This window comes from Acinonyx jubatus, chromosome D1, assembly GCF_027475565.1.
Source record: "Acinonyx jubatus isolate Ajub_Pintada_27869175 chromosome D1, VMU_Ajub_asm_v1.0, whole genome shotgun sequence".
In the NCBI taxonomy this organism is placed as follows: domain Eukaryota; kingdom Metazoa; phylum Chordata; class Mammalia; order Carnivora; family Felidae; genus Acinonyx; species Acinonyx jubatus.
In genome coordinates, this window is record NC_069390.1 from 91948695 (window position 1) to 91963967 (window position 15273).

Below are 15273 nucleotides of genomic sequence, written 5' to 3' on the forward strand. Positions count from 1 at the left end.
TGAGTTTATTTTTGTGAATGGTGTAAGAAAGTGGTCTAGTTTCATTCTTCTGCATGTTGCTGTCCAGTTCTCCCAGCACCAGTTGTTAAAGAGACTGTCTTTTTTTCCATTGGATATTCTTTCCTGCTTTATCAAAGATTAGTTGGCCATACTTTTGTGGGTCTAATTCTGGAGTCTCTATTCTATTCCATTGGTCCATGTGTCTGTTTTTGTGCCAATACTATGCTGTCTGGATGATTACAGATTTGTAGTAGAGGCTAAAGTCTGGGATGGTGATGCCTCCCGCTTTGGTCGTCTTCTTCAATATTACTTTGGCTATTTGGGGCCTTTTGTGGTTGCATACAAATTTTAGGATTGCTTGTTCTAGCTTTGAGAAGAATCCTGGTGCAATTTTGATTGGGATTGCATTGAATGTGTAGATAGCTTTGGGTAGTATTGACATTTTAACAATATTTATTCTTCCAATCCATGAGCATGGAATGTTTTTCCATTTCTTTATATCTTCATCAATTTCCTTCATAAGCTTTCTATAGTTTTCAGCACACAGATCTTTTACATCTTTGGTTAGGTTTATTCCTAGGTATTTTATGCTTCTTGGTGCAGTTGTCAATGGGATCAGTTTCTTTATTTGTCTTTCTGTTGCTTCATTATTAGTGTATAAGAATGCAACTGATTTCTGTACATTGATTTGTATCCTGCAACTTTGCTGAATTCATGTATCAGTTCTAGCAGACTTTTGGTGGAGTCTTTCAGGTTTTCCATGTATAATATCATGTCATCTGCAGAAAGTGAAAGTTTGACTTCATCTTTGCCAATTCTGATGCCTTTGATTTCCTTTTGTTGTCTGATTGCTGATGCTAGCACTTCCAACACGCTGTTAAACAACAGTGGTGAGAATGGACATCCCTTTCGTGTTCCTGATCTCAGGGAGAAAGCTCTCAGTTTTTCCCCATTGAGGATGATATTAGCTGTGGGCTTTTCATAAATGGCTTTTATGATGTTTAAGTATGTTCCTTCTATCCCGACTTTCTTGAGGGTTTTTATTAAGAATGGATGCTGAATTTTGTCAATGCTTTTTCTGCATCGATTGACAGGATCATATGGTTCTTTCTTTTCTTTTATTAATGTGATGTATCACATTGATTGATTTGCAAATGTTGAACCAGCCCTGCAGCCCAGGAGTGAATCCCACTTGATCATAATGAATAATTCTTTTTATATGCTGTTGAATCTGATTTGCTAGTATCTTATTGAGAATTTTTTGCATCCATATTCATCAGGGATATTGGCCTGCAGTTCTCGTTTTTTGCTGTGTCTCTGTCTGGTGTAGGAATCAAAGTAATGCTGGCTTCATAGAATGAGTCTGGAAGTTTTCCTTCCCTTTCTATTTTTTGGAACAGCTTGAGAAGGATAGGTATTATCTCTGCTCTAAATATCTGGTAGAATTCCTCAGGGAAGCCATCTGAGCCTGGACTCTTATTTGTTGGGAAATTTTTGATAACTGATTCAATTTCTTTTCTGGTTATGGGTCTGTTCAAGTTTTCTATTTCTTCCTGTTTGAGTTTTGGAAGTGTGTGGGTGCTTAGGAATTTGTCCATTTCTTCCAGGTTGTCCAGTTTGTTGGCATATAATTTTAGGTAGTATTCCCTATAATTGTTTGTATTTCTGAGGGATTGGTTGTAATAATTCCATTTTTTTTCATTGTCCAAATTTTAGTTTATTTCAAGAGAGGTACATATTTCAAGAGGTCTCTGATATAATTTGAGGGCAGAATCCATCTAGAATTTTACTTTTTCGCCTTAATGTTTTATAGTCCTCAACATCAAAATTTATAGTGACTCTCTTTTGTGAAATCACATTTATATAGGTCATTCTCCTAGAAACAACCATTTTCTTTCTTTTCATCACCCTCTTTGAATATTTATATAAAATGAAATAAAATACATTGTTTCTGTAATAAGCACAATGAGCTTGATTAAACTCTACTGACTCTCAGAAAGGAAGTTGTCATCCATCACCTCACAGCATCCAGCCTGGTAAGGAAACAGCATGCCCCAGGGATCAGCCATCGGGAATGTGAGATATCAGCATTCCAGGTGGTCTGCTAGGTGGAGGTGAGATAAGAGAACTTTTCCTCTGTGGGCTTTAGGAGTTGTCTTGTCCACATTCATCTCGCTTTGGAGTTAAGACCATTGTATTCCAGTGAGGTGATAATAATTCCATTTTCATTCATGATTTTATGTATTTGTGTCATCCCCCTTTTCTTTTTGAGAAGCCTGGCTAGAGGTTTATCAATGTTGTTTATTTTTTCAAAAAACCAACTCTTGGTTTCATTGATCTGCCCTACAGTTTTTTTTTTTTTTAGATTCTATATTGTTTATTTCTGCTCTGATCTTTATTATTTCTCTTCTTCTGCTGGGTTTGGGGTGTCTTTGCTGTTCTGCTTCTATTTCTTTTAGGTGTGCTGTTAGATTTTGTATTTGAGATTTTTCTTGTTTCTTGAGATAGGCCTGGATTGCAATGTATTTTCCTCTCAGGACTGCCTTCGCTGCATCCCAAAGCGTTTGGAGTGTTGTATTTTCATTTTCATTTGTTTCCATATATTTTTCAATTTCTTCTCTAATACCTGGTTGACCCATTCATTCTTTAGTAGGATGTTTTTAACCTCCATGTTTTTGGAGATTTTCCAGACTTTTTCCTGTGGTTGATTTCAAGTTTCATAGCATTGTGGTCTGAAAGTGTGCATGGTATGATCTCAATTCTTGTATACTTATGAAATTGTATACAATTCTTGTATAGTGTTTTGTGACCCAGTATGTGATCTATCTTGGAGAATGTTCCATGTGCACTTGAGAAGAAAGTATATTCTGTTGCTTTGTGATGCAGAGTTCTAAATATCTCTGTCAAGTCTATTAGATCCAATGTATCATTCAGGGCCCTTGTTTCTTTATTGATCCTGTGTCTAGATGATCTATCCATTGTTGTAAGTGGAGTATTAAAGTCCCCTGCAATTACCACATTCTTATCAATAAGGTTGCTTATGTTTGTTATTAATTGTTTTATATATTTGGGGTCTGATATTCAGTGCATAGATATTTATAATTGTTAGCTCTTCCTGATGGATAGACCCTGTAATTATTATATAATGCCCTTCTTCATCTCTTGTTACAGCCTTTGAGTTAAAGTCCAGTTTGTCTGATATAAGTAGGGCAAGTCCAGCTTTCTTTTGACTTCCAGTAGCATGATAGATAGTTCTCCATCCCCTCACTTTGAATCTGAAGGTGTCCTCAGGTCTAAAATGAATCTCTTGTAGACTGCAAATAGATGGGTCTTGTTTTTTTTTTTTTTAATCCATTCTGATACCCTATGTCTTTTGTTTGGAGCATTTAGTCCATTTACATTCAGTGTTATAGAAAGATATGGGGTTAGAGTCATTGTGATGTCTGTAGGTTTCATGCTTGTAGTGATGTCTCTGGTATTTTGTGGTTCTTGCAACATTTCACTTACAGAGTCCCCCTTAGGATCTCTTGTAGGGCTGGTTTAGTGGTGATGAATTCCTTCAGTTTTTGTTTGTTTGGAAAGACCTTTATCTCTCCTTCTATTCTGACTGACAGTCTTGCTGGATAAAGGATTCTTGGCTGCATATTTTTTCTGTTCATCACATTGAAGATTTCCTGCCATTCCTTTCTGGCCTGCCAAATTTCAGTAGATAGATCCGTCACAAGTCTTATTGGTCTTCCTTTATATGTTAGAGAGTGTTTATCCCCAGCTGCTTTCAGAACTTTCTCTTTATCCTTGTATTTTGCCAGTTTCACTATGATATGTCATGCAGAAGATCGATTCAAGTTACGTCTGAAGGGAGTTCTCTGTGCCTCTTGGATTTCAATGCCTTTTTCCTCCCCCAGATCAGGGAAGTTCTCAGCTATGATTTGTTCAAGTACACCTTCAGCCCCTTTCTCTCTCTTTTCCTCTTCTGGAATTCCTATTATACGGATATTGTTCTGTTTGATTGCATCACTTAGTTTTCTAATTCTCCTCTCATACTCCTGGATTTTTTTTTTATCTCCCTTTTTCTCAGCTTCCTCTTTTTCCATAATTTTATCTTCTAATTCACCTATTCTCTCCTGCCTCTTCAATTCGAGCTGTGGTCGCCTCCATTTTATTTCGCACCTCATTTATAGCATTTTTTAAAGGTCCTCATGACTATTTCTTAGTCCCTTGATCTGTGTAGCAATAGATTCTCTGCTGTCCTCTATACTTTTTTCAAGCTCAGTGATTAATTTTATGACTATTATTCTAAATTCTTGTTCAGTTATATTGCTTAAATCGTTTTGATTAATTTGTTAGCTGTTGCTATTTCCTGGAGTTTCCCTTGAGGACAATTCTTCCTTTTCATCATTTTGGGTAGTCCCTGCGGTAGCTCCCAACTGCAGGGCACTTCCCCTGTACTGTCCTGAGTAACCTGTGTTGGTGGGCAGGGCTGCAGTCAGACCCTATGTCTGCCCCTAGCCCACCGCTAGGGCCACAGTCAGACTGGTGTGTACCTTATCTTCCCCTCTCCCAGGGGCAGAACTCACTGTGGAGTGGTGTTGCCCCTGTCTGGGCTACTTGCACACTGCCAGGCTTGTGGTGCTGCTTTGATGGGATCTGGCATATTAGCCGGGGTGGATCTGCAAGGTGCACAGGGCAGGAGGGGTGGTCTTAGCTCACTTTGCCATAGGTGGTCCCCTGCGGGAGGGGCTCTGCAGCACTGGGAGGGAGGCAGACCCATTGGAGGGATAGATCCACAGAAGCACAGCATTGGGTGTTTGCACGGTGCAAGCAAGTTCGGTGACGGGAACTGGCTCCCTTTGGAATTTTGGCTGGGGGATGGGAGAAGAAATGGTGCTTGCCAGTGGCTTTGTTCCCCACTGAGCTGAGCTCTGTCTTCTGGAGTTCAACAACTCTCCCTCCCAGTGTCCTCTTGCCCTCCCCACTCTCCGAGAGGAGAGCTGTTGACTTATAACATTCCAGATGTTAAGTCCCACTGGCTGTCAGAACTCAGGCAGTACAGCCCCTCTGCTTTTGCAAGCCAGACTCAGGGGCTCTGCCTCGCCAGGTTGACTGTCCCTCCACTGCCCTGGCTCCCTCCCACCAGTCCGTGTAGTGTGCACTGCCTCTCTCCCCTTCCTACCCTCTTCCGTGGGCCTCTTGTTTACGCTTGGTTCCAGAGAGTCTATTCTGCTAGTCTTCTGGCAGTTTTCTGGGTTATTTAGGCAGATGTGGGTGATATCTAAGCGATCAGCAGGACGTGGTGAGCCCAGCGTCCTCCTACGCCGCCTTAACTCTTCTTTAAATGTTTGGTAGAATTCTCCTGTGAAGCCATCTGGTCCTGGACTTGTTTTTTGGGAGGTTTTTGATTATTGATTCAATTTCTTTGCTGGTTATGGGTCAGTTCAAATTTTCTATTTCCTATTGTTTGAGCTTTGGTAGATACGTTTCTAGGAATTTATCCATGTTTTCTAGCTTGTCCAATCTGTTAGCATGCAGTTTTTCATTACATTCTCTTATGATGGTTTGCATTTCTCGTGTTACCTCTCCCCTCTAGTTTGTGGTTTTACTTACTTGAATCCTTTCTCTTTTTTTCTTGATAAGCCTGGCTAGAGGTTTATCAATGGTTTATCAATTTTGTTGATCTTTTCAAGGAAACAGCTCCTGGTTTCATTGATCTGTTCTATTATATTTTTTAGTATCTATGTCATTTATTTCTGCTCTATTCTTTATTATTTCCTTCTTTCTGCTGGTTTTAGGTTTTGTTTCCTTTTTTTTTTTTTTTTTAGTTCCTTTAGGTGTAAGGTTAGGTTGTTTATTTGAGCTTTTTCTTGCTTCCCAGAAGTTTTGAACCATCGTGTTCTCATTTTTACTTGTTTCTATGTACTTTTTAATTTCTTCTTAGATGTCCTGGTTGAACCATTCATTGTTTAGTAGCATGTTATTTAACCTTCATGTATTTGTGGTCTTTCTGGGTTTCTTCTTCTGGCGAACTTCTAGTTTCATAGTGTTGTGGTCAGAAAAGGTGCATGATACAATTTCAATCTTCTTGAATTGTTGAAGCTTGTTTTGTGGACTAATATGTGATCTACTCTGGAGAATGTCCCATGTTCACTTGAACAGAATGTGTATTCTGCTGTTTTAGGATGGAATGTTTTGAATATATGTGTTAAATCCATCTGGTCCAGTGTGTCATGCAAAGGCATTGTTTCCTTGTTTGATGTCTGTTTAGTTGATCTGTCCACTGATGCAAGTATGGTGTTAAAGTCCCCTATTGTTATTGTATTATTATCAGTTAGTTCCTTTATGATTGTTACTAACCATTTTATGTATTTAGGTACTCCTGTGTCGGGTACATGAATATTTACAATTGTTATATATTTTGTTAGATTGTTCCCCGTATTATTATTATTATTATTATTATTTAGTGTCCTTCTTTGTTTCTTGCTACAGTCTTTGTTTTCAAGTCTGTTTTGCCCAATATATTGCTACTCTAGCTTTCTTTTGACATCCATTTGCATGATAAATGTTTCTCCATCCTCTGACTTTCAATCTGCAGGTGTCTTTAGGTTTAAAATGGGTCTTTTGTAGACAGTATATAGTGAGTCTTTTTTTTTTTTTTTATCCATTCTGTTACCCTATGTTTTTTGATTGGAGCATTTACTCCACTTACATTCAAAGTAATTATTGATAGATACGTATTTGTTGCCATATTATTCATTGTTTTATGGTTGTCTCTGAACATTTTCTCTGATACTTTCTTGTCTTTAATATTACGTTTATTTAAGAGCTTAGGCGGTTAAAAACTTACTGAAGTTGGTACATAAAACAACTTATAGAGATAGCAGTCTATTTTACACTGATAGCAATATAACGTTAATTGCATACAGAAACTCTACCATTTTATTCTTCCCCTTTTATATTCTGATGTCATAATTTACCTTTTTATATATTGTGTATCCATTAACAAATTATTGTAGGTATAGCTATTTTAATCCTTTTGTACTTTATACTGTAATTAAGTGGTTAAGATACCACCAGATTATAGTACTCTGAATTTGATTACAGCTTACCTTTACAAATACCTCGTATATTTTCATGTTATCAATTTGTGTCTTTTCATAAGCTTGAAAAACTTTTAATATTTCGTGAAGGTACATTGGGTGGTGATTAACTCCCTCAGCTCATAAGTGTGGCCCAATTCAGGACCCATACTTCTGTAACTGCCTTTATCAAGCTACAAAACTCTGGGATACTACCCATCTACTGTATCCATCCCAGAGCTCCTATGCCCCAGAATCAGCTGAAATTATTTAAACTAGCCAACCCTAAACCTGCTTTCTCTGCCTTGCCCATTCCTTCTTGTAGAAAATAGAAAATCTTTGTCTAATTTCCCCCAGTCTTTCTGCTTCATGACCAATCCTGGTGCTTTTCTGTGTGGCCCCAATGGTATGTGGCATGCTCCCTTCTCTTGGGAATGATGAATATAAAACACTGCCTTTTTTTTTTTAATGACAGTTTTCTTTAGAGCAGTTTTAGGCTCACAGCAAATTGAGCAGAAGTACAGAGATTTCCCACATGTCTCTTACCTTCCCACATGTACAGCCTCTCCCATTAACAGCATTCTCCATTAGAGTTGTACATTTGATATAATTGATGAACATACAGTTATACATCATCATCACCTGAAGTCCATAGGTTACAAGAGAGTTGTTATTTGATGGGTTTGGACAAATGTATAATGAAATGTATCTGTTATATGTATAACCATTATAGTGTCACACAGAATAGTTTATCTGCCCTAAAAATCCTGTGTTTCACTTGTCAATCCCTCTCTCCACCAGAGGCTCTGACAACCATTAATCTCTCTACTGTATGTATAGTTTTGCCTTTTCCAGGTTGTCATAGAGTTGGCTTCTTTTACTTAGTATTATGCAGTTAAGTTTCTTCCAAGTCTTTTTTTAAAGTTTATTTATTTGAAAAATTTTTTAAATGTTTACTTATTTTTGAGAGAGAGAGAGCAATCAGGGGAGGGCAGAGAGAGAGAGAGACACAGAATCTGAAGCAGGCTCCAGGCTCTGGGTTGTGTGCACAGAGTCCAAATGCGGCTTGAACTAATGAGCCATGAGATCATGACCTGAGCTGAAGTCTGATGCTTAACCGACTGAGCCACCCAGGAACCCCTAAAGTTTATTTAATTTTGAGAGGAGAGAGAGAGACAGAGAGACAGAGAGACAGAGAATGAGCGGGTGAGGGGAAGATAGTGAGAGGATCCACGCTGGCAAGAGAGCCTGATGCAGGGCTTGAACTCACGAACGGTGAGATCATGACCTGAGCTAGTCAGACGCTTAACTGACTGAGCCACCCAGGTGCCCCATCTTCCAGGTCTTTTCATGATTTGATAGCTCATTACTTTTTAGCACTGAATCATATTCCAGTGTCTGGATGAACCACAGCTTATTCATCCATTCACAAACTGAAGGACATCTTGGTTGCCTCTAAGTTTTGGCAATTATGAATACAGCTGCAATGAACATCCATCTGTAGGTTTTTCAGCTCCTTTGGTTAAGCACCAAGGAGCACAATCGCTGGATTGTATGGTAAACGTATGTTTAGTTTTGTGAGAAACGGCTAAACTTCTTCCAAAGTGTCTACACCATTTTCCATTCCCACTAGCAATGAATAAGAGTTCCTTTTACTCTACATCTAACCCACCCGTGTGCTATTGTCAGTGTTCTTGATTTAGGTCACTCTAATAGGTATGTAGGAGTATCTCAGTGTTTTAACTTGCATTTCCCTGATGACATATGATGTGGGGCATCTTTTCATATGCTTATTTGCCATCTCTATATCTTCTTTGGTGAGGTGTCTGTTCAGGTCTTTGGCCCATTTTTAAATAAGGTAGTTCTTTTTCTTATTGTGTAGCTTTAAGAGTTTGTGTTTGGATAATAGTCCTTTATCAGATTTATCTTTTACAAATATTTTCTCACAAGTTATCTTTTCAAAGTCAGTCATTCCCTGACCTGTTGGCTAACCTAACTATTAATAAATATTAATAAATATTAATAAAACCTCCATTTAAAACGCCATCCTTTACCCTCACTGTCCAAGATCACATTTGGGCTTGTCTACCTCTCAAAGGTTAGACTGAGAAAGAAAAGCCAGATCCTCTCCTTTTCCCCATGTATATCCCTCCTCTTACAGGCTGTTTTTCAGGATCCATTTGTCCCTGCGGTGATTCGCACTGGCAAGTCTTTCACTCTCAGAAGAACCCAGTGGAGCATCTCCTTGTTTTTGCAGTAAATGAAAACATCAGAGTTTGGATGAAAGTCAGCCTGATTACAGAGCCTATATGGTTTTCACTGCATGCATGCTGCTGCAAGATTTGTATTTCTCTGACAGTCAGTTTTCATTTTAACCTGCAGCTCATCTAGATTTGTGACCACAAATTTCTCGTCATTGTTATAATTTAACGTTAAAGAGAACATGATTTTTTGAGTCAGTTTAAATATGTGTGTGCATCACTTTTCTACCTGCTACTAACCATGCAGGTTTGGTCAAAGTATGTTCATCTTTGTAAACTTCTGTGTATTTATTTGTACAATGCAAACAATACCTGCCTCATATACCTTTACAAATATAATTTGCATAATATATTGCAATCTTGAAACATAGAGCTAGGCTACAAGATTATTGTTATTTCTCCTTTTCATTTTCTCTCGATTATATAAGAAAATTATCTCATGTGCCATGATACTGATTTTTGATTTTACCCATATTAAGTACAGAAAAGAACACATTTCATGAATTTCTCAATCCCTCAAGGCCAAAGTAAGGAATATTATTAACAACTGAGATAACTGAGACTCAATTAGATATTAAGATATTATGTAGGTTTCAATTTATAATAAATGTGGAAAAATTTCTTTAAAGCTTAACTGATTCCTTTCACCATTCTGTTTAGATATTGAGGTTTCACAATTCTTCTTCCCTAATCAACCCATCAGAAGAAAAGGGGTTGACTTTAGAGAGTTTGAACCAGAGAAATCTGGAGTAGGGTCAACAAGACCTTCAGAATAGGGTGGGCATGGCTCTGTACTGAAAAAAGGAGAATGACGTTTAGGACTACGTAGTCAATGGTGGGATCTACAGACTGTTTCAATTGCTGGAGTCTAAGAATGTTTCCAGGCAGCCTTATTATGGACGTCCAACTTGACCCCCTGAGATTAGGGGACTGTTGGGCTCTTGTCTCATGAAATGAACCTAAGAATAATGAACTACGAATCCTGTTGCATGGCTGGCACCAAATAAAGTGGCCCACACAGTTTGCCCTTTCTCTAAAGTGAAGTCCACTAGTTGACAAGTCTGGTCTGATGATTGTTCAGTCCACTTGTTACTGTTTCTTAAATACATGAGGACAACTAAAGATCACTTACTATTTGAGGGTTGACTGTATATACAAAAAAAAAAAAACAACAGAGAAAAAATCATTGGGAAACAGGCTGTTATGTGGCAGTTGCCCTCTCAGTTTGTTCAGTGAAGTAGCCTATGTCAGCTCTAATGGAGAAGCCAAAGAGGTGCCATGTTTGTAGCCATACTCATGGTAATTACAGTGGGCAAGGAGTTCCTACAGGAAACAGCCTTCTGGGCATGGGATTTGGAGAAACAGCTGCTGAGACAGGAATATAGTGTTCAGCTAGTCATGAATTAGAACAGAGGAGTAGGAAAAGCTTGAGGAGCATTTATCTTGAAGTCTCTAGAAGCCATTTCTTTATCTCTTTATCTACTTTCCTGGGTTTTTCATCTATCCTTCTCTCACAAATTGCTTTCATGGTTGGAAACTGCTGGGCCATAATTGTACAGAGCATGACAGGAGCTAGCACTTATGCTGTTTGCCCTAGGTCAGCTAAATGTTCCAGCTCTGTTTCCTTGTCTAAAAGCTCCTTCCTGGGGCATTTGGGTGGTTCAGTCAGTTAAGCATCTGATTCTTCATTTCAGCTCAGGTCATGATCTCATGTTGATGGGAATGCGCCCCACTTGTGCTCTCGCTGATAACATGGATCCTGCTCGGGATTCTATCTCTCTCTCTCTCTCTCTGTCCCCCTTCCTGCACTCGTGTTTGTGCTCTCTCTCAAATTTAACAACTAAACATTAAGGGAAAACTCCTTCCTCTCAAAGGTTCCCCTGGACTCTCAGGCAGACTAACAGTGGGCTGTCTCTGCTGCCCTTGCATTTTGGCATCAGTGAGTGTGTATGGCCTCCTTTCTAAGACAGCTGACACTTTTAGACGGTTTTCTGCCTGAATTTCTGAAACAGAGATGGGCCAGAGGAATGATGTTGCAGGAAGGAAGTGGGTCTTGAAGGAGAGCTTCTGATTTTCCACCGTCATCTTCCAGAAAGGGACAGAGAAGCAAAACTTCTCCCCATTTGTGGTTGAAGAAAGAGGCAGTGGGTAGATTAAGAACCATCCTTGGGAAGTGTAGTAACAAACAGGACAGACAGGGAAGAGAATAAAAAAACCTCAATTTCCACATGACCCATGTTCTCTTTAATATGGGTTGTGTAATTTCTAAGTTACAATCTAAAATATCTATCTTGAATATAAAAAAATCTATACTGATTATCTATCTATCTATCTATCTATCATCATCCTCATCTATCATCAATTTATGTTTATTTATGTTTGTGTGGCTTGGGTTTCTTGAGAGAAACAAAGGGAGGTGGATAGGGAATAGAAATGCCCATTATCCAGCATCCATTTATGACACAGGCATTGTTATGCATTTCACCTAGGTGACACAATCAATATCTCTGGATGTGGGAGTAAAGAGGCCATGAAAGCAAAAAATAGACAAATGGGACTACGTGAAACTTGCAAATTGTTGTGAATGAAAGGACACAATCAATAGAGTCAAAAGACAAACTACAGAATGGGAGAAAATATTTACAAATTAGATATCTGGTAAGCAGGTAGTGTCTCAGAATATATGCAGAACGCCTATAACTCAACAACAATAAAAACAAATAACCTGATTAAAAAATGGGGAAAAGGCTTTGCTGTGGACTGAATGTTTGTGTGTTCCCTAAATTCATGTGTTAAAACCTAATCCAGTGTGATCATATTTGGAGGTGGAGCTTTGGGGGAGTGATTAGGTCATGAGGAAACTCTCATAAATGGGATTACTGCTCTTAGAGACTCCAGAGACCCCAGAGAGCTCCTTTGCCCCTTCCATTATGTGAGGTTATAGTGAGATGTTGGCTATCTGTAAACAAGGAAGCAGGCTCCCACCAGACACCGAATCTCCTAGTGCTTTCATCTTGGGTTTTTCAGCCTCCAGTACTGTGAGAAATAAATTTCTGTTGTTTATAAGACACCCAATCTGTGGTATTGTGTGATAGGCGCTCAAATGGACTAAGACTTGTATAGATATTTCTCCAAAGATGATATATAAGTGGCCTGCAAGCAAATGAAAAGATGCTCAATATCACTAATTATCAGAAATGCAAGTCAAAACCATGATGAACTATCACCTCATACCCATTAGGATGGCAACTATGAAAGAAAACAGAAAACAAGTGTTGGTAAGGATATTGAAAATGGCAACCTTTGTGCATTATTGGTGAGTTAGTAAAATGGTGAGACTGCTATGGAAAATAGTATGGAGGTTCTTCAAAAAATTAAAAATAGAGCTACCATATGAGCTAGCAATCCCATTTGGGATTTCTATTCTAAAAGAGTTGAAAGTAGGATCTTAAAGAGATATTTGCAGCACTAATTTACTATAGCCAAGAGATGGACACAACCCAAATGTCCATTGACAATGCATGAGGAAACAAAATGTGGTATGTACATACATAGGAATATTATTCCTCCCTAAAAAGCAAAGAAATACTATCACATGCTACAAAATGGATGAACCTTGAGGATATTATGCTAAGTGAAAGAAGTCTGTTGCAAAAAGACAAATAATGTATGATTCCACTTAAATAAAATACCTAAAGTAGTCAAATTCATAGAAACATAAAGTAAAATCATAGTTACCAGGGGTTGCAAAGAAGAAGAAAAGTGGAATTGTTATTTAATGGATATAGAGTTTCAGATCTGCAAGTTGAAAAAGTCCAGAAATCTGTTTCGCAATGCAAATATACTTAACACTCCTGAAATAGTTAAACACTTAAAAACAGTTAAGATGGCCAATTTTTTGTTACATGCTTTTTTGCCACAATAAAAAGTAAACAAAGAATAGCCCTAATAAAGTGTTAAATAAAACACGTTTCTACCTCTTACCTTGACAAACTTACCTTTCATAACACTGGAAGGCCAGATTCAAGTTTAGAATCCTGAGAATCTATAAGGTTCCATGCCAAAAGGTGGTAGCACAGGGAGGGCCACCCTGGTTTCCCAGGTGCCTGCCCATGGACCACAGCTTACCCCCTCTCCCTCTCATTCTCACTTACTTTACAATGCGAGGCACCTACACATGCGCAGGTATAAACACCTATAGTTCACATGCCCAATGGTCATCCACATCCCTTGAATACAGCTCCTGCCTGACCATCCCTGGAAGTGAACATACCAACAGTGTGGTCTGCTGTTGGAAGGACGGACCCAGGTCCTGGAAGCTGAGGAAACTTGCTCCAGGCCAAAGTCTATGTGTGATCTTTCAAGCCTGACCATAGGCAATTATTAGGCTTTTCTTGGCAGTCCTCATGGGGGAAAGTGCTAGCTGGCACCAGCCTCCTTATGGAGGAAAGGAAATACCCAACTCCAGCCCACTCTGGACAACCTATGAATTCAATGAAATATTTAAGGAAAAATTATACCAAATCTCTACAGTTTATTTTATAAGATAGCGGCATTCTGTGAGGCCATCATTACTCCAACACTAAAACCAGACAAAGACTGTGCAAGAAAAAAACAAACTATAGACCAATATCTCTCGTGACCATAAATGCAAAAATTCTCAATGAAATATTAACAAATAGAATCCAACAATATATGTAAAGAATTATACACTATGACTAGGTGGGATTTATACCAGTTATGCAAGGATGTCAACGTTCAAAAGTCAGTGAAAGTATTTCATCCATAAGCAGACTGAAGAATAAGAATCACTTGATCCTATCAACAGGTGCAGAAAAAGCACTTGACAAAATCCAACACCCATTCCCAAAAAATAAATAAAAAAACCGCTCAGTAAACTGAGAGTAGATTTATTCTCTATTCCTCTAGAACAAGAACTTCCTGTACTTGAAAAAGAACATGTACACAAAACCCACAGGTGATATCATACTTGATGGTAAGAAAGTCAAATCTCTCCTACTAACATAAGAAACAAGGCAAGGATGTCCCCGTTATGAGTGCTTTTCAGGGTAGTAATGGTAGTCCTAGCTCATGCAGTAAAACATAAAAAAAGTTATGCAGTTTGAGAAGGAAGAAATAAAATTGTCTTTAATCATAGATGACATAATTGCCTACGCAGAAAATCTGAAAGAATCAACCAAAAATCTCCTGGAACTAAGTAATTATGGCAAGGTGGAAGGATATAAGGTTAACATGTAAAAGTTAATTGCTTTCCTCTATATGAGCAAAGACCAAGTAGAATTTGAGATGAAAAACACAATGATATTTACTTTTGCACTTCTAAAAATGAGATCTATACGAGGAATATACAAAACTCTGATTAAATTAGTCAAAGAAGAACTAAATAAATGAAGAGATAATCCATGTTCATGGACAAGAAGACTCAATATTGTTAAGATTTCAGTTTTTCTGGACTTGATCTACAGATTCAATGCAATCCCAATCAAAATCGCCGCAGGTTATTTTGTGCAAGCAATATTATTTTACTGATAAAATAATTCTAAAATTTATATGGAGAGGCAAAAGACCTACTCAGAACAGAGGAAGTAGGCCTGACTTGAAAGTTGGAGAGCCGATAAAGCTATGGTAATTAATACAGTATGATCCTGGCAGAAAAATAGACAAATCAATGGAACAGAATAGAGATCCCAGAAATAAACCCACATAATTGTAGTCAACTGATCTTTGATAAAGTGGTAAAAAAAAAAAAAACAAAAACCACACACACACACACACACACACACACACACACACACACACACAAATCCCTGAGCAAAGATAGTCTTATCAAAAAGTGATGCTGGACATCACCTGCCAAAAAATGAAGTAGAACTTACATTGCATGCAAAAATAACTCAAAATGGATCAGAAACCCAAAT

At 38.2% G+C, this 15273-nt stretch overlaps 1 protein-coding gene across 1 annotated transcript in view; it reads left to right on the forward strand.

Moving 5' to 3' along the window:
• LOC106976583 (olfactory receptor 8B12-like) overlaps positions 1–12802 on the forward strand; it is a 44754-nt gene extending 31952 nt beyond the window's left edge. The window contains exon 4 of the transcript XR_008290589.1: positions 11824–12802. The gene's annotated coding sequence lies outside the window, so the exon portion shown is untranslated. The remainder of the gene's footprint in view (positions 1–11823) is intronic.
• Positions 12803–15273: the final 2471 nt, after the last annotated feature.